The sequence below is a fragment of the Pelodiscus sinensis genome, chromosome 12, assembly GCF_052426305.1.
Source record: "Pelodiscus sinensis isolate ZL-2025 chromosome 12, ASM5242630v1, whole genome shotgun sequence".
NCBI lineage: Eukaryota > Metazoa > Chordata > Testudines > Trionychidae > Pelodiscus > Pelodiscus sinensis.
In genome coordinates, this window is record NC_143063.1 from 30,752,534 (window position 1) to 30,772,872 (window position 20,339).

The following is a 20,339-nucleotide window of genomic DNA, read 5'->3' on the forward strand; positions in this document are numbered from 1 at the left end:
TGCTCATGTCCATTCCAAGCTAAGTGTGAGTGCTCACCACATGCACTGATGATGAAAGATTTTCCCTTAGCAGCACCCAAAGGGTAGCAGCTCTGGTGAATTCTGGAGTGTTGCTCTCATGATGCTGAATACTGGACACCGCATGCTCTCCCCCCATCTTCAGTTTCTTCTTGCCAGAAATTCCAACAGTGGGGAAGAAGGGTGAGTTGTGCAATAGACATAAGCAACACATCTTGAAGAATACTAGTTGCAAAACAAGTAACTGGCTTTCCTTTTTTGAGTGCTTGCTCATGCCCAGCCCAAGTAAGACTACTCCTAGTATCTGTTGAGGTGAAAAGGAATTCAGGGATGTGTAGGCTCAAGGCATTGTACTGCCAAATCAGGTTCCCTCACTAACCTGCTAGGTGAGGGTGTAGTGAGCCATGAATGTGTGTATGGAAGACCACGTTGTGGCTATGCAGATGTCCTGAATCAGAATCTGAGAAAGGATTGCAACTATGTCTGCACCTTTATTGAGTGTGCTTTTATGAACAGCGAGACACGTGCCAGGTCATAATATGCCTTCATGCAGGAGGAAATCCAATTGGAAATTCTCTGTATGGAGACTGGAAGGCCCTTCTCAGTCACTATGAAGAGCTGGGTCACTTTCTAAAGGGCCTGTACATGCTGCAGGTAAAAGGCCAGTGCACACTGGCCGTTCAAAGCACACTGCCTCCTCTCCTCGCTGTTGGCATGTGGCTTCAGGTAAAACACATGAAGGAAAATATACTAGTTAACATGAAAGAATGATAAAAAAGCAGGTGGTTTCAGAGCTGAATCTTGTCCTTAAAAAATACATTTCCAATGTCAAGGCCGATTAAGTTCCAATCTGGCTGATGTCACTGACAGGAGGAAGGCAATTTTCCATGACAAAGGAGTCATAGAACAAGAACTCAGTGACTGAAAGGGTGGTCCTGTTAATCTAGAGAGGACCAAACAGAGGTCCCATTAGGGAATGAGAACCTTGACTGGAGGGAAGAGCCTTTCCAGGCCTCTCAGGAACTGGGCTGACGTCTCATGCAAAAACCGATCTACCCTGAATTGAAGGATGGAACACTGAGATGGCTGCTAGGTGTACCCTAATAGAGGACAGGCACAGGCCCTGACTCTTCTTGAGAAGCAGGTATTCTAGCAGGTATCCATGAGGGAGATGCTCCTCTCAGCTACCCAAAGAGAGAACCTCGTTCATTTCATCAGGTAATTTGCCCTAGTAATTGGCTTCCTTCTGCCTAACAGCACCTCCTATATACTTCCCTAGAACATGCCTGCTCTTCCAGGTTCAGCCATGCAATAGCTATGCTATGAGGTATAGGGATGGGAAGCTGGGATGCAGAAGAAGACCATGGTCCTGCGATAGGGGGTCTCAGAGAATGGGCAATGTCCATTGTGGGGTGATTGTGAGGTCCAGGAGCATCCCAAACTAGTGCTCTGGCATCATCTTGTGGGACCCCTGGTGGGGTCCCATAGTTGCCTCATCAGGGGATGGTGATGACGAGGCTGGTACCACAGGAGCCTCCTCTGAGGCCTGCTCAACCTGGCCCTCCTCCTGTGTAGTTCTGGTGAATTGGAGATAGTGGCCAATGGTCTGACGGAGGTAATCAAGGACATCTTGGAGCCCTGTTGGGGTTGAGCCCACTGCCATACACCTAGCCACTGGTCCTGGGGCCATTGGAACACTTGCAGTGCCACTGGGGTAACTGGTGTTGTCAAGGGAGAAACTTGGCCCGCCTGTAGACGCTCCTGGTCTGACTCCAAGGCCTGTAACCTGAGACCGAGCTCCAGCAACCAGGACTGCACTGAGACAGACCAAACATCTCATTCCCATCTATATTCACCCCAATGTTTGGAGTAGGCTCTGCAGGGTAGTGATGGTCCACCATGCTGAGATTCTGGTGACCAGCAACTGCATTTTGTGGCTCACAGAATAGTCAGTACATCATCAGTATAGGTCATCTTCCATGTGTGAGTCTGAAATAGTTGCATCCATATTCAGGGGCAGTACAGAATAATAGGAATAGGAATTAAATAGTGTTTATAAAATAGTTTGTGCCCCTATTCACAGACTTTTTGTGCAAGAAAGCCTTCAGTAATAATACTGTAGTTTTAAAATAAACAGCTTTGAAATGGCCCAAGGGCTTGGCCACGGTACAACACACTGCCACCAGGGAGACTCTAAGAGCAGTAAAAGCATGTCACTGATTTGAATCAGAAACTAAAGCAATATGAATGTTGTTGTCCTGAGTTATTTTGGAAGTAGTTATACAGAAGGTACTTACGCTCAAGTTCACTTTGGACTTTAAAAAATAACGTCAGTATGCAAGCTTTGTATTTTCTGAACAAACACATGTAAAAATATTCTTTAAATATAGTTATAGCCATGACAAACATGGATCTTAATTTGAACCCTTTTTACCATTTATCTCAGGCTGGGAATGACTGGGTGAAAGGGAGTCAATCATTATGCTTTTCAGACACCACGTTTGGCTGACATCAGAATTGGTGGTGACAAGCCCTGGAGGGAATTGTCTCTCTGACCCTTAGAACAAAAGTATATGTTTATACAATACAGCTCCTGAATATCTGAGACCTTCAAAGTCTGAGGAAGAGATAATATGGAGAAAGGATTAAAGTATGAGAAGAACAGGGTAGTTCCCGGACATCAGTGGCTCTTGCCTATTTCAAAACTCAAATTGGCACTACCCTAGGATTTTATCAAAATATTTGAGCAAGGAGATCTTCTTCTTCTTCTTCTTTTTTGGGGGGGGGGCAAATCTTTGGAATGCTTATTTTTTCTTAACCCAGACACAAACAAATATATAATCTGAAATTTGTGGTGGTGAAGAAATAGCCTTCAAAATATTTTGGTTTTCGTAACTGGCTCAACCAATTTGCTAAGACCTCACAAACAATTACAGGTTGGACCTCACAGCCAGGGTGGAGTGATGGGGGCCAGACTCCATGGCCCAGGCCAGAGCTCCCTGGCTGCCACTGGAGTTGGAGCTTCCTGGCTGGAGCCAGAGGTCCATGCCAGGGCCTGGCTAGAGCTCCCTGGCTGCTGGAGCCAAGGAGCTCCACTGGGGCCATAACTCCACACCATGCAGTCCGTCCTCCTACCCCACACACACTCTGGATTCCCAGCTGAGTCGCTGGCACCCCTTACGGCATTCCTGCCTGGCTGCCAGACTTCTCTCTTCCTGGGCTCTGTGGTCCAGGAACATGCATGGTGCTTGCCGGACCAGGAAGTCCTGATTAAGGGAGCTTGTGACGAGGTGTGCATAATCTGCATTGAAACAGGCGGGGTTAAAACTCTGGGTGGAGGAAGACCCTCCCCTTCACCTAGACTGGGCATGCTCCACATGCTAGAGCAGAATAAAAAGCAGAACAGCTCAGTCTAGGCTGGTCTCTGAAGGAGAAGGACCTTCATCAGGAGGTCCTGGACTCCCCCCACCAGTCAGCGACTCAGACCAAGGGAGACACATCTCCCGAGCAACCCCAGGGAAAAGCAGCTGCAGGGGAAAAGGAAGACCCAGCCACTTCATGGCACGCTGTCATATCTGCATCAGTAGAGAGTGACCCAGGGAGGAATTGCCTCTCTCACCCAGGTAAACTCGGTGTGTTTCGGCCAGATTCCTTGCTGAGGGAGTGGTAGACTGCTCTACCATTCACAAGATCCTGGGTCGGGACCCAGTGGAGTAGGGTGGGCCCAGGTCCCCCTACTGGGGCGATTGGCCCCCAACTCCCCAATTTATTGACTTGAGCTACCGAGCTGTGCCACCCTGCATTAAAGGGCTATACCCTATTGACTTGGGCTACCAAGCTGTGACGCCCTATAAAGCAACCAGAATGTGAGCTGCTTAAGGAGGGTTAATTTGATACAGCTTGATTTGTCTGGTTTATTTGATGTTCATTCTAACCCAACATTCACGTTCATTTTAACCTGGAGAGAGCGATAGTAAAGGGAAAGGGGAAGATATTATAAGTGGGGTTTTTCCCTGGGTAAAGTGATACCACAAGACATTTTCCTGGGTAAAGTGATATCAAGACATTTTGGTCTGTTCATGATTTATTTTGATTACCTTTTCCATAATGAGAAATTTTGCTTTCCTTTTCACTCAACTGCATCCTCTGCACAATTTAATAATTTTTCCACAACCATATCAGTTATTAAGGAACATGAAGATGAGAAAAGAGGACTTAAGAGAGTGGTTCCCACACTTTTTTCATCAAGAACTCCATTGGCATCTGTCCCAAGACTTTTGTCATTTCAAGTACTTGGAACATACCTACCAGCATAGAAATGCCCTCTGCTAGCATGATCTCTGTCTACTCAAACTCATGTTGCATGAAGGACACAATTTGAGAACAAAATGGCATCGTTCTTGTAGCAAAAAGTGCAGGAATGCTGTGCCAGTGTATTCCAGTACTGGCTCAAGAGACAGACCCCTGCATAATCCACAGAGGACCCCTTGAGTCTAGGAACCCCACTCTGGGAACCATTCATTTGGACCATGGGGTAAGAAAAAACATTTTGGTTTTCATTTGTATGAATTAGTTTAATAAAAGAAGATAGCACAAGCCGTTTTAAAAGCTGTATGGGTATGTCTACACTACAAAGTAAATTCGAACTAACAGCCGTTAGTTCAAATTAACTTTCATAGGCACTATACATGCAAACTGCTAGTTCGAACTTAATTCGAACTAGCGGAGCGCTTAATTTGAACTAGGTAAACCTCATTCTACGAGGACTAATGCCTAGTTTGAATTAAGTAGTTCAAATTAAGGGCAGTGTAGCCACTTAATTAGAACTAGTTGGAGGCTAGCCCTTCCCAGCTTGCCCTGGTGGCCACTCTGTGCCAAGCCAGGGAAACTCTTCTGCCTCCCTCCCGGCCCCAGAGCCCTTAAAGGGCCATGGTCTGGCTACGGTGCCCATGCCAGGTGCAAGCCTGCCAGCACCCAGCCAGCAGACCCCGCACCTGGCACAGCACGAGCCAGCCACCCGCTGGTTCAGGGTCCACTCAATGTGGACATGCTATTTCGAATTAGCAAAACGCAAAGTATGACTTTTTATATTTTTTTCTAAAAAGACTCTTTTAAAATATTTTAAACTTGTGTTCCTTTAGAATTCTTCCAATACTGACTCTGAACCACTGAAGATATCTTGTGAAATTAGAAGACTGCAAAAAAAGCCTACTATCTTCTTAAATCCTCTGGAATTACCTGTGCAGCTCACATACATACTAAAAACAGTACTTACAATTCCTATATAGACGTTCCTTCTGTTATTAAAGTAAGGTAAAAGCTGAATTCAACAAGATCATAAAAGTGATCTCTGAAAGATGTCGTTCTAAATGGGGCTAGTAAGAACTGGAGAGAATACTTTCTTAGCAAGAGCTTCACCAAAAAGCAAGGACTAATGGCTGTCAATTTTTCTCAAGGGCTATGTCTACACTACAGCTGTTTTTGCGCAAAAACCAGCATAGCTTCCACACCTCAAGCATGTTTTTGCACAAGAAAATCAACAGAACTGTGGGCTTTTGTTGGTAGAGTTATTCCTCTCCCCATGAGGAATAACTCCTTTTTCTGCTACAGCTCTTGAGCAAAAATGCAGGTGTGGACACTCTGGAGGGGTTTTTGTACAAGAAAACCCTATTGGAAAACATACGTGCTCTGATGGCCATTCTGTGAATGGCCATCAGAGCTTTCTTGCACAAGAGTGTCCATGCAGTGTGGACACACTCTTGTGCAAAAGCACATCGCTTTTGCAATGCACCTTGAGGTCTGGATGTGCTTTTGCGCAAGAAGTTTTTGTGCAAGAATTCTTCCGCAAAAGGCTTTTTGCGCAAAAACCCTGCAGTGTAGACAAAGCCAAGAAGAAAAAGTTCAGGGAAAGAGCTTCTTATTTCAATTAAGGGAGGCAAAAGGGGTCCTCTGACCCTGCATTTGCTGGGGTATTTGTGAAAAACTGTTAGTAAAGAACACAGAATGAACATTGACTTTTGGAGAGCCAGACATTTTGGCATATTTTCTAAGTCTATCAGAACTGCATATACCTAATGCTTTATAAAAGCTTTCCCCAAAAATCTTAACTGCAATAGGAAAAAAGTAACAAAGAAGATTAAAATTGAGACAAGCCTAAATCTCTTAAGAAGACAGAAAGCTAGTTGACTTCTTTTATATCTTGGGAAGAAGCATCATAGATTAGTGATAAAGCCTAGGAGAAAAAAAATCTCCTCTGCTAACACCTATTCTTTACAGAAAGCAAATTGCAGTGCTGCTGTCTTTTTGATCAAGAGAAGAAATCCCACGCCAATGACTTTTTCCCCTGACAGAATGCTTGTCCTTTTTAATGTTACATGAGAGCACCAGCCTGAATTTCCCTCCCTCAGAGCTAGTACCACTACCAAGATTAGAGATGCTGGTCTGCCTGGGGGTACTCACTTCTTTGGCTGAAGCTGTTTAACCTGTTAAGCTCCCTTTACTTCCTACCTCCTTCTTTGGAGATCGGAACTTTGCCTTTTTATGGGGCTTGCACTCTGCTGGCTGTCTTGCTCTGCTAGCTGAGCAGAAAACTGTTCAGTAAATGGCCCTCAGTAGAGAAGTGCAGCTTCATACAGCATCTCACTGCTATTGCCCTGGCGCTGCAATAGACTGATATGTTCAGCGGCACAGGGGAAATGCGTGTTACCTTCTGATTTAGACAGAATGGCTCCCATTTCCATGAGCTGTAGATAATATTTGTGATGTCTTCATTCTCACATACAGCTGAAGAACAAAGTCATGATTCTATTAGATATGATACATTGTCCCCAAGGAGCACCACTAAAAATAGCTGTGCACACCCTAGACTTGAGATTCTGACTCCATTACAAACCATGGTATCTACACAGCTATTTTTAGAATGCTCACACTAGCATGACTAGCACAAGTCTGTCAGCCAAGGCTGCAAGACTTCCTCCCAGATACAGTGTAGTCACACACATAGGAGACTAAGTCTCAGGTACTTGGGTTCATGGGTGTAAGAGGCAGGGGAAGGCAATGCCTTTCCAAAATGGGAGGCATGGCCCTGCCCACACTCTTCTCCCAGCTTCAGCACGGTTCCTGGGCATCAGCCACACTAAGGCTGAGGCAATGCATCCTGCCGCCCGGGAGCTGGGGCAGTTCACCCTCCCCATGCTTCTGTCCAGGGAGGGTGAGGCTGCATACCGACCGACCTCCCTGTGCTCCGAACTGGGGAGACCCCCAGGGGAAACTGGAGGCTTGCCCCTGTGGTGGGGGTTGGGCCTGGCTCCCATGGGGGGCGGAGCCTTGAGCGGAAGGGACAGCGCTGGAGGCTTGCCTCCCCCAGACCTACATTCATCCACCGCCCATGCTTAGGTTCCAAAATGACTCAGGACCTATCTACACACAAAGTTTTAAATGATTTTACTTAAATCATTGTGTTAAACTGGTGCACCTTTGTGTGAGTGGATATCAGTTTAAAACTGGATATATCATTTTATCTTGAATTAAGTTAAATAAACAGATATGAACCAGGTTGAAACTTATACAAGACTGTCCATAGATACTTTCACCAGTTTAACTAAAGCAGTATCAAATCACACCTTTAATGAAACTAGTACTCTTCTGTATGATCCAATATTAGTTTCTTTTACATATATGACAAACTCTCAAATCACTGAGACACTTATGAAAATTTTACCTTTTGTGTTTATTGTAAATCTCTTCTCTAAACTTTCTTATGTCTATTTTTTATCTCTTGGTGCTTACAAACCGAGAAAAGGTTCTTGAATTTTCCCAATTTTTCCTTCTCATTCAGTTCATTTTTTGGATACTCCCCCCATTTCCTTCTGTTGTCAATATTTTTCTCTATTTTAAAATACATGACAAGGTCGGGGAGTTGTGATTTCCTGTAGTGGCTGATGCCCATGCCCTCCAACTGTACAATCCCTGCAGCAACTGGCTACAAGCTTGTAACTCCAAGGCAGACAGTAGCTAAGCAGCTAATAAATAAGGAGTATACCACTAAAGTAAACAATACACTAGCTATAATTAGCACAGACAAGCTGCTGGTGGTACATTGCTCTCCAAGTTCCCTCAGGCTCTCCCCGGTTAAATTCTTCCCCAAAAAAACCCTTTAAAACCAGCATATTCCTGTTTCACTTCAGGAAAAATAAAAATTACAAAAAAATTAAAATAAAATTCTAGTCATTCACTAGAAGGGACTGTGTACCTAAAGAACATCAACACAAAGACATCACAATTACAATTTTATTACTGTTTTAATTATTTTTAATGCAAAATAAATAGCTTACAGTAATCTGGAAAACAATCTAAACTACAGCCAACACCTACACTCAACATATAATAATGCTGCTGCTGAGTTCTCATTGACAAATAATGTGAGATTTTACTAAAATATGCCTTCTATCCATTTTCACAAGCAGAAACAGCTTTTAACACTGAGAAAAAATGGAAAGGAAGTATTTGCTAAAATAAAATCAGTTTTGCCTTCACACAGTAGTAAAAGCAAAAAAATTTGCAGAAATACACGCACCTTGGTCCTGCAAAAACTTAATTTGTATATGACTAATTTTATTTCCCGGCAGTAGTCTTGACTTCAAAGGGACTAATCATAGTGCATGAAGGTAAGTGTGCATATAAGTGTTTGGAGAACTGAGGCTCAAATGTTTAATTTTTTGCAAATGGGACAAGACAGGACATTTTAAAACAGTGCGCAAATGATCTTAGTGAAATATATTTTAGTGTCTAGAGAGGAAAAGGGCTAACAAATATGCATGAGCTGTACATATCAATATACATAGACTGGGAAGATCCTGATAACACCAAATAGGAACTTCTAATAAAAAATAAAACTATTAAAATTGCAAAATTAAGCATTTAATCAGAAAATGCCACAATAATAGGCAAAATATGTACAACAACTCTTCCTCTTTATGCAAACTGCCAAATAATAGTACCTTAAATACATCTACTACATATTTATGTTTGTCTGCCTGCCTGTTCAAGAACTCCTCCTAAACAGTAAGAGTTAGAAGCATCAAATTCGGTATACAGATTCCCCTTATCATAACTTAAAGCAAGATAAGAATTTGATTGTGCTAGGAAAATGGCATGTGCCTGGAATTGGATTGTGTCTCATAAAATCATACAGAAAAGAGAATCACCAGACAGGTTAAAAGAACTGGCTAGGGGTGCCACCTTGTCCAGGGCTGCCCCAGCCCTGAGCCTCCTACTCCACAGACACCCTTTACAGTGGGCGGAGAGGCTGAAACTCCACCCCTGCCCCCGATTTGTATGGGACATTGCTGACTGTTCCCTTTTGTCAGGCCAAGCCAAGGGCATGCACTCCTAGCTCCAGATGTGCCCACTGGAGAGGCACTTCCCACCTGCCCCCAAGCTTTTACAGTGAGAGAGGCCTGGGGTAGTCCTTTCTCCCTGGGGCATCCTGCATACTGAATCCCTCATCTCCAGCTCTACTCCAGAGCAATGATTTAAATGAAGGAAAATAAAAATGAATTGAGTTAAGGACCCAAGAAATGTTGCGTAAATCTTCTAGTATGAAATATTTTGTTATTATTTTTCATTCTTGATATTGTCTGCAGCACACCTTAAGTGGGAGGGTCATTGTCTGGCTTGCCAGGGGAGTCCACTGTAAAAGCAAAGTGGGTCAGTGTGGTAGCATTAACTCATCCCTGAGGAACTGGAAAGACAGCAAGTTGATAATAGGAATCATATATCATATTCTGATTGATTTAAACTTACAATTTTTCTCTTGTCTAGGATATATATGTTAATAATTCTGGCACCTCTGCTGTACTATCCATTCAGCAGGATTTTCCTTTGGTGACAGACACGCACAAGTGGCTTCACAAAGAAATCACACAAAAACGCTTTAAAGATTTTAAAAATATTTTGTTTTACTGTCGCTCTTATGAACTAGTGTACTTATTTTTGTATTTTTCTTTTAAATATTGAACTGTTTTAACAAAGTTCAAATGTCAGTTTCCTTAAATTTTTTTTAAAAAGAGCATTTTCATTGAGCAACAGAAACAAAATTACTCCAAAAAATTGGCTTACAACATAAAACAATACTTGGAGAACTTTCAAAGCCCTCAACTTAGTCATTGGCAGATATTGTGAAAAACAAGCTCTGTAAAGGCAATGTATATTTGGCAGAATGGTCAAAAATGTATGCAATTAGTATGGACAAGGGAAACCGTTAAAAGTTTGATTAAAATCCTATGACAGTACTAAGATAGTCTTACTGGACCAAAGATAGCTCAGAGTTAGGGCAGGTCCACACTTATCGGGAAATCAGTGCTGCGGTGATCAATCCCTCACGAGGGTCGATTTAGCGGGTCTAGTAAAGACTCACTAAATTGCCTGATCACACTCTCATTGACACTGGGTACACCACAGGAATGAAACGTAAGGGAAGTTGATGGGAGAACGTCTCCCATTGACCCCCTGCAACGGAGACCCTGTGACAACTTGACCTTCTGGGCACCACATTTCAAGAAAGATGGGGAGAAATTGGAGAGGGTCCAGAGAAGAGCAACGAGAATGATTAAAGATCTAGAGAACATGACCTGTGAGGGAAGACTGAAGGAATTGGGTTTGTTTAGTTTAGAAAAGAGAAGATTGAGGGGGGACATGATAGCAGTTTTCAGATATCTAAAAGGGTGTCATAAGGAGGAGGGAGAAAACATGTTCATCTTGGCCTATGGGGATAGAACAAGAAGCAATGGGCTTAAACTGCAACAAGGGAGGTTTGGGTTGGACATTAGGAAAAAGTTCCTAACTGTCAGGATAGTCAAACACTGGAATAAATTGCCCAGGGAGGTTGTGGAATCTCCATCTCTGGAGATATTTAAGAGTAGGTTAGATAAATGTCTATCAGGGATGGTCTAGACAGTATTTGGTCCTGCCATGAGGGCAGGGGACTTGACTTGATGACCTCTCTAGGTCCCTTCCAGTCCTAGTATTCTATGATTCTAATCTTAGTCAACTCCAGCTATCCTATTCACATAGCTGGAGTTCTGTACCTTAGGTTGACATTGTCCAGTAGTATAGATCTGCCCTTACTGAGCACTTTGGAACTAATAAGGGAATGTCCTGCCTGCACTATAAATTGATGACAACAGCTCACGTTAGAACAACATCTTTGAAAACTAGGGCAGGATCTGTATTATGATTTCCAAGCTCTTAAACAGGGAGCTCTTTTGACCAGAATAAAGCTTCCTATAATGAAGGATCATTTTTACTACCTGCTGAGTTGTACCACTGAAGCCCTAGGTGGCCCAGTTACATCTGATGATATTCTTTTTAACACTTCAGGGGAACTTATCTTCCAGCTATATATTTTCTTCAACCTACATACTGAATGACTGCAGAAATACGTGATGGGTAAGACAGCAACTCTTAAATAAGATGCTGCCATCTCCAATTTGTTAGTTAGGTTCCAACTAACTATGCCTTTTCATCAAAAGAATCTAAGATGATATTCAAATGTAGTGAAACAGGTAAGAATTTGGAACAGGCCACCATATAAAGATCCACTGTAGGAGTATCAAGGCAAGCTTCTTGAGAAAGTGAAGGTACATTGGGTCAGTAGATGATATTTTTAAGAGTGATCTCATGATTTAATATTCCAATTTGTCTTCATTCTATTTTAGACAATGGAAAGTCCAAGAGTACCATGCATAGAATTGATAACCATTGTAAAGGAGATAATCCACATGCTGAGACTGTGAAAAGATCCTAAGAGCATTAGGCATCCAATCCCACAGGATTTCAAGCACACGATTTCCTTAGGAGCCTTTCAAAATCCCTGTCTCAGAAAATATATTTTTAGATAGAAGGAAAAAAAATATGAATCCAGTCCTTTAGGTCCATTTAACATCAAAAGAGATAGCAGGGAGCAGGGCAACGAAATCCATCTAATGGTACTGGCCTAATACCTCTTTTGGAGAAGCATTTATAGCACAGACCCTGATGTGAGGATATAGGCCTAAATCTCTCCTTCCCTGTTAAAGTGCAATCATGGCACAAAAGAGTACTATAAACATTTTTCCCCAATACACCAAAATATTTTATTCCATAAAATCCTGATATGGTCTGCTTCTGGGTAGTAGGTCAACTTCTCTCTGCAATCAGCTGGGAACAACTACTATTGCCATCTCTAACAGAAGCAGCAGCCAAATTTCTCTTGGCCAATCAGGAGAAATGATTAAGATCACAGAACCTCTGTCAGAATATTTGTGTTACACAGATCAAAGGATATATACAGTATGCAAACCTGTTCTTCCAGTGAAAACAGAATGCTGTCACTGGGACAGAGTCACTCGCTATATATTGTTGTATAGCAGGCTAACTTACTTCCTCCTCCTCTTCTTTTTGTTTTTGCTGTCAACAGAGATACATGCAAACCTATTCTACTGCCTCTTGACTCACTGCCTCTATCAGAGGAATATCCATACTAATCTCAAGCTGTTTGCAATGGGTGTAGTGCAATGGTATTTCAAATAATTTTAGCACCAGTATAGCCTAATTCATTAACAATGCTGCAGTTAACAGAACAGTCTGTCTAATGTTTCCATTGCTTTTTTTTATTGCAGATAAGTATCTGCTGAAATGCATCAATATACTGGTTGTGAATTTTTTTCTATACAACAAAAATAGGACATTGGTTTTAATAAAAATCTATTTTAGAAGTTTAAATCCAGTTTGGATTTAAACCTGAAAAAAAAAAAGAATTTGTCCTGAGAGACCTTTTCATTATTAATTTATATTTTTAATTTATTAAAGGAAAGACAAAAAATGGGCACTTACTGCTTATGGGAACATCTGGACAGTGTTATAAATGGTTTTGATTTTCAAAGACATTTGCAGTCGATTTTGTACACATTAAGGAACATTTTTTTTATTTAGACCTTTAGAAAAAAGTAAAACCAAACACTTTTTTATTTAGACAAGTGGCATTTAAAGCTTGGATTTTCCAAGAAGCTCAAGGGGGTTAGGCACCCATTTCTTACTGAAAGTCAGGAGTTGTGTCCCTAGCTGCCTTAGGCCTCTGAAAATCCCAGTTCAAATATATGGCACCTACTAATTTTCATGGGTATTTAGTACGGTATTCATAACTAAAACTACGTCATAATGGGTCTGAAATAATTATTATATTCTAATCACATCAACTATACATCCATGGAGTAAAGAGTGCCTAAGTAGACAATAATACAATAGATCATAAAGGCTCCCTCAGCCTGTCAATACATGGGTTTAAACACTGGGTCATAAACATTAATGAAGGAGCTATAATCTTATTAAATCTTGTAATTATATCTCTAATCCTGTAAAGGTCAAATGGTTTGGGACCTGTTACCCCAGAACAATCACTGCATTTCTCATGCCTTACAGCTGCTCCTGAAATCAACAGGCACACTTGCCGCTACTGAGGCAATCTCTAGGAGGGATCCTTGATTTTTCAACCAATTTGTCACAGCTAGATCTGCTGACCTTCAAGGCAAACTATAATTACCCATCTATTCTCACCAGCTTTCAGAAAGAATGTGGGCAGAAGACTAGAAGGAGGAGGACTCTTTTTACATGCATTTAGAAGACTTCTAAAACTGATCAAAATCAGTTTTTCTATAACCAAATGCCACCAATTTGAAATGCAGTCATTTTGGGACCTCCCATAACTTTATGGGAATCTCTGTTCCTGGATGACATAAAAATAAGCTTTCTAGACTCAAAGAGAAAAAAGGTATTGGACCTCAATCCTGCTTATTGATTTTATACTGAACATTCAGCAATTCAAATCAGCATTTTTTTCCCCCTTTTCTAGTAGAAGTTAAAGCATGAAGGTCTGGGTTAGCTTGCTACAGATTTTTAAGATGGCTGCTCTCCCAGTACATTAGAAGTTCTTTTTCTTTGTCTTCCAAATGATTGTCTTCAATAAGTGATAACTTAGGGTATGTCTACATTTCATTCCTTTCCCGAGAGAGTAATGCAAATACAGACACCCGAAATTGCAAATGAAGTGGAGATTTAAATATCCCATGCTTCATTTGCATAATCATGTTACGGCGCTATTTTGAAAGAAAAAAGGGGTTATTTCGAGATAAAACCCTGTTTTTGTCTTGAAATAGCGCTATTTCGAAATAGCTCCATAACGTGATTATGCAAATGAAGCGCAGGATATTTAAATCCCCGCTTCATTTGCAATTTCAGGTGTCTGCATTTGCATTCCTATCTCAGGAGAGGAATTAAATGTAGACATACCCTCTCTGAACTAACCCTGAAACTGCTGTTAAAAGATCACCATTCAAAAAACATCTGCGACAGCAAGTACCAGGAGAAGGGCCTTCACGTGCTAATTTCAAAATGATCTGGACAAATTGGAGAAATAGTCTGAGGTAAACAGGATGAAGTTTAATAAAGAGAAATGCAAAGTGCTCCACTTAGGAAGGAACAATCAGTTTCACACATACAGAATGGGAAGCGACTGTCTAGGAAGGAGTACGGCAGAAAGGGATCTAGGGGCTATAGTGGACCACAAGCTGAATATGAGTCAGCAGTGTGATGCTGTTGCAAAAAAAGCAAACATGATTCTTGGATGCATTAACAGGTGTGCTGTGAGCAAGACACGAGAAGTCATTCTTCTGCTCTACTCTGTACTAGTTAGGCCTCAATTAGAGTAGTGTGTCCAGTTCTAGGCACCGCATTTTAAGAAAGATGTGGAGAAATTGGAGAGGGTCCAGAGATGAGCAACAAGAATGATTAAAGGTCTAGAGAACATGATCTATGAAGGAAGGCTGAAAGAATTGGGTTTGTTTAGTTTAGAAAAGAGAAGATTGAGGGGCGTCATGATAGCAGTTTTCAGGTGTCTAAAAGGGTGTCATAAGAAGGAGGGAGAAAACTTGTTCACCTTGGCCTCTGAGGATACAACAAGAAGCAATGGGCTTAAACTGCAGCAAGGGAGGTTTAGGTTGGACATTAAGAAAAAGTTCCTAACTGTCAGAGTAGTTAAACATTGGAATAAATTGCCCAGGGAGGTTGTGGAATCCCCATCTCTGGAGATATTTAAGAGTAGGTTAGATAAATGTCTATCAGGGATGGTCTAGACAGTATTTGGTCCTGCCACGGGGGCAGAGGACTGGACTCGATGACCTCTCGAGGTCCCTTCCAGTCCTAGGATTCTATGATTCAGTTGATCATAATTTCCCAAAACTTCTTTAGAAATCAGATGAACAAATAAAAATTACATACTGAAGTGCTCAAGTGCAGTTCTTTGAAAGGCACTCTACATTCCTTTTCTCCTTCCCTCTCTTTTAGAATTAAATTATATTAATAATCTGAGCTCCTAGTTGCTACAGAGGAAGTTGCATTTTTTCAGGATCACATAAAGGAGAAAAGACAAGGAAAGATTAATCACAGAATGAATAAAGCATATAGAGAATGAGAAGACAAAGCCACAGAGAACTACATAAGTTAGTCCAGACAGAAAATAAAAGGGGAAAAAATACATATACATATACATATACATATACATATACATATACATATACATATACATATACATAGAGAGAAAGTGTCAGCCCAGTCTGAGTACCTATCTATCTATCTTTTAGAGTGCATCCATATGTGAGTCCGTTTGTTCAACGACTCCTCTTAAATGGTAAAAGCTATGGCCACCAGATTTGGTATGCGGCTTCAATTTTTTCCCAACTTAAAACAAGGTCAGGGTTTGGTTGTGCCAGGAGAACCGGAAGCTGTAGGAAGAGGACTATTTTCCATAATATGAAAAGGGAGGAGCTGCTTTTCCAAGGAACGCAATATGAGAGTAGCCATAGACAGCAGCAATCCTTCAGGGGAGCACTATCCTGCAATGGCCAGTCATAACACCAATGGAGTGGCCAGCAGGGCTAAAGCTCCACCACCTTGTCTGCCCACATACCAGTAAAAAGCACCCCCACTCCAAACCCCTTCCCCTCTCACTGACCTGGGGGGAGAGAACAGGCCCCTGGCAGCGAGGGGAATTTCCCAGGAGAAGGGAAAGAACAGGCCACAGGTGGGCTAGAAAAGGGGAGAACAGACCCTAGGCAGGATGGGGACAGCCTGGGTGGGGGCAAAAAAACAGGCCTTGAATGGGTTGGGGCGGTGGCTGGGGAGGGCAAAAGGAACAGGTCCCAGGAGGGCTGGGAGTGTGTGGCCTGGGGTGGGAAAGAACAGGCTGCGGGTGGCCTGAGGGAAGGGGAGAACAGTCCCTCGCCAGGCTGGGGATGTGGCCTGAGGAGGGGGAAAGAACAGGCCCCATGTGGGTGGTGGAGGAAGGTTTGGGGGATGGGAAGAGAACATGCCCCTGGTCCCCAGCCTTCTGCACCACCTCTCCACATCCCAAGGCCCAGCTCTGAAGGACCTGGGCAACACAGGGTAAGTTTGCTTAAGCGTTGCATGGGTCTTTAACTGAAGTAATTTTTTTGGAAAAATAAATGAATAATATATGTGCTTCATTTCAATGATTGTATTTTTTGAAAATGAAGGAAAATGAAGGCTGGAGTGAGAGTTCGGAAGTGAGGAGGGGTAGGAGGTACGTGGCTTGGGGCAAAGGTTTGGGAGGTGGGGAGAGCTCAGGGCAGGACAAGAGGATGCAGAAGTCAAGGCAATTGCAAGGTGCAGGACTGACAGCATGAGGCTCAGGCCAGGGTGGAAGGTGCCACCCATGGTGGTGAGGCTGGCACTGCTCTGGTGGCGACTCCTCTCAGACGGCCAGGGCAATGCTCCCCTGCCAGCGGGACCCTCCCAGTTGTCCCCTCCCAACAAGAGCAGGCTATCTGGAAGGGGGAAGATCTGGGGGCTATACCCTCCTGCAGCGCCTGCCCCCCTCCCTACTGCCTGCAGGCTGTCTGAAAGGGCCAGGCTCCAGGGGATACCCCCGGCCTTTGCCTCTCCTCCAGCGGCTCCCTTCTTGTGATCTGCAGGCTGTTTGGGGAAGGGCCAGGCTCCGGGGGCTGCTGCCCCTTCAGGCTGTCGGGGAGGGGGGAGGCTGACCCCTCCAGCAACCTTCCCACAGCCTGCAGGCTCCCCAAGGGGAGCAGGGTCCAGGTATGGGGCAGTAGGGCTACCAGTCTGGAGGCAGGCAAGATGCTGGAGCCCCAGCTCTGCTGGCCACTCTTGGTGCTGCAGCTGCCCCCAGAGCCCATTCTCAGTACCACATCTCTCTTCTCTGTGCCCCTTCCTTTCGTGTTCCTTCTCTCTCTGCCCCCTCCCTTTCTGGTCCCATTCCCAACACTTCCCATTTTCCAGGCATAACCAAACCTTTCACCTCAGCAAAGGCAAAATCATCCCAGTCTCTGAAACTGCTTTTTCACAATTATGTATATTCTAAAAGTGAATTACTATTTTAACCAGTATTAATTATTAATGCATTTTCTGCCCCCAAAATAGAGATGAATCCAAGCAATACTATTAGTCTGTAATGATCATCATCATAACTTATAATTATCATAACTTACGGTAAAATGGAGAACACTTTCTGTACTACCAGTAGCATGAAATCTTTGCACTACAGAGTCTTACATAAATCCTGTTGTTAAGCAACATCCAAAGACTATACTTCCAATATAAGTACCTTAAAATATATACTCAAATGCCAAGGAGACAAAACTGAAACAATAACTAACAATTGCATTCTGTAGAGGAAGAAACAGCTAAATTTCAGTCAATAAGGATTATGTATGTAAATGAACTTTCAGATCCTTTCTAAATATGATACTAAGTTTTAATATATTGCATCTTCTCATTGTTTTGAACTTTTGGAAAATTAAATTTTCAGGTTCTGAATGAAGTAACAGACAAACAAAGTCAATGGGATTCCTGTGGCTAAAACCTCACACGATGCTTTGAAAACATCTCCATCTACACTTTCCCTTTTATACGCTTTAATATTGCTGTTTAAGGAATATATACAGGATTTAACACTTTGTGCGACTGCAGACCCACAGTTTGTGGTTATGTGGTCACAAAGACTGCTCCTTATTCTAGTGGATTTCTACACTCTTGGCAGTATCCATTAAGCAACTGCCTATTACTAACCCTTTCCAGTGGTGAATTCAGATTCTGCCTAGCATGTGTGCCAACAAACACAACTCATGGATTCTTCATCAGCCGACACAAGGTTAGAAGATAAAAGCTCCTTTACTGGCCACTCAGACACAGGTCAGTCAAGGACAAAGAGGATTGTGCACAGGGGCTCCAATGGGGAAATGGGATAGGGGGACAGTTGCCCAGGGCTCCATACCCTTTAAATTGCCAATAGAGGCCTGCACAGTGCAGTACAGGAAGCACTGAGGATGGCTGTCCTTAGCTCAGCCTTTTCTGTTCAATGCCCTGCCCTCATGGGAGACCTGGAGCCATCCCTTCCAAAATGCCCAGGACCTGGCAAAGTCTGTGACCAGCCCTGGCTGGGCAGTACTTATTCAGGCTGACAAATTCCCATTATTTCAGCTCCTAATGATCAAACGAAGAGGAAGCAGTAACCTTCACCCCGCCATATGATTTTCAATATGAGTGACAGCTGAAGCCTCCCTGATTTCCCTTCTCCATGGCTCAAGTGTGTAAAAGACCTATCCTTTCACTGAAGGCTTAATTTTTAAACAAATGTGGTACTGATTGCTAATTCCATCTTTCATCCAGATAAGGTTCTTAGAGTCATTCCTCCATCTGTATTATTGTGGTCACTCTTACAGTGTATTAAACCCAATGAATGAAAAGACAAGAGGAGGCGAGACCTTAGTGCAAAAAACCCGCTGATGGCTTGTTTGGGGTGGATTTACGCTAAAAATACATGTATTTTTGTGTCAGAAGACAGGGCTCCATTGCAACTGAAAACTGGGTCCATTTTGTAATATAGCACAGAGGGAAACTTAACTATCATCAAACTCAACAAATACTTTTGCACCAGCTATTGTAGCACATCAAACAAGGAAGAAGAGGTGAGGGGGAAAAGTTCCCCAAAGGGGAAACCTGGCTATGGGATGTCATTAGAATCAAGCAAGTCAAATTATTAGTTCAAAAATTGACAGAAAATGTTGGAATTTTCCTCAGAAGAACTCAGAGGCAGGGATTAAAGCTTCCTGCTGCTCTGTAGGAGGAATTGGTAACTTGTGAAAAATCACAGGCAACAAGGAAATGCCTCACCAACCGTAGCCCCCCAGCAGTCTGTCCACAGAATTAGCTCCTTCTGGTGTCCGGGGACCTTTCCTCTGGCAGTGTTTCCCCCTTATCCTTCTGGCCGCGGCCTCCTCTTCAGGACACCGCCCTCCGGCAGTGCCCACAGCAGTCTCTGAGTCCCCCTTCCGGGGGTCGTTGTTTCCTCAGCGGGCCTTTCACCAAGCCCCGCAGTCTGGGGTTCTGTTTGGCCCGAGCTCGCCTAGCCCCGCCTTGCCTCCCCAGCCCTGCCCTAGCTCCAGGGAGCCTCCTTCTCCCTCAGCTGCCAGGCTCTCACTGCTCTCCCCCTATGGGAGCAGCAGCCCATCATTTTATATGGTTCCCAGCTGGGCCCCAATCATCCAACATGGCCTCAGCTGGGGCCAAACTCCCAGACCCTGCTTCAGGCCGAGGTTTGCTCTTAAAGGGCCAGTGCAGGGCGGACGCCCTGTCACACCAACATATCTGGTTCTGCATCCAGACCGAAGTACCTACTGTGATGGATGGATGCTCTTTAGTACAAAGAATTGTTCTATCTAAATAGAAATGTTTCACCAGTGGTTAATACATATATGCTGGAACAGTCTACGATTTAGGCTTTATCAGTGAGACAACTATTCTGTATAGTATACGGGCTTTCCTACACTATAAAAATGGAACAGTGCTTTCACAGTGTAAGGGAGGCAGCCATTTTGTGACACAGCCATTTTGTAATACAGTTGTAACATAGATGGACTGTTACCGATGCGACAAACAAGCTCTCAACACAAATCTCAAACAATTCCACAAGTATTTCCATTGACACTTTTCTCTGATTTAATCTATCTTTTCACCTTTCCTGTGTGGGTCACTAGCTGCCCAAACTGAACCATTAGTTTTTAAAAGCATTCTAAAAAACAGTATTAAACCTCTGTTCAAGTCCTTTTTGATCATTTTTTTAAAATTATATACTGAAAGATAATTCTTGAAAGTGTAACAAAAGTGAGATCTCTTTTTACGTTAAATTTATTCTACTTTATTGTCTTTGGAATATTGGATGGTGAAACATGTTAAAATCAAAGCATCTGAAC

The 20,339-nt window shown here is 42.9% G+C and overlaps 1 protein-coding gene across 2 annotated transcripts in view; it reads right to left on the reverse strand.

Annotated features, from left to right (window-relative positions):
* Positions 1–20,339, reverse strand: part of LOC102463045 (transcription initiation factor TFIID subunit 4-like) — a 274,416-nt gene that overhangs the window by 57,935 nt on the left and 196,142 nt on the right. The window lies entirely within an intron of this gene.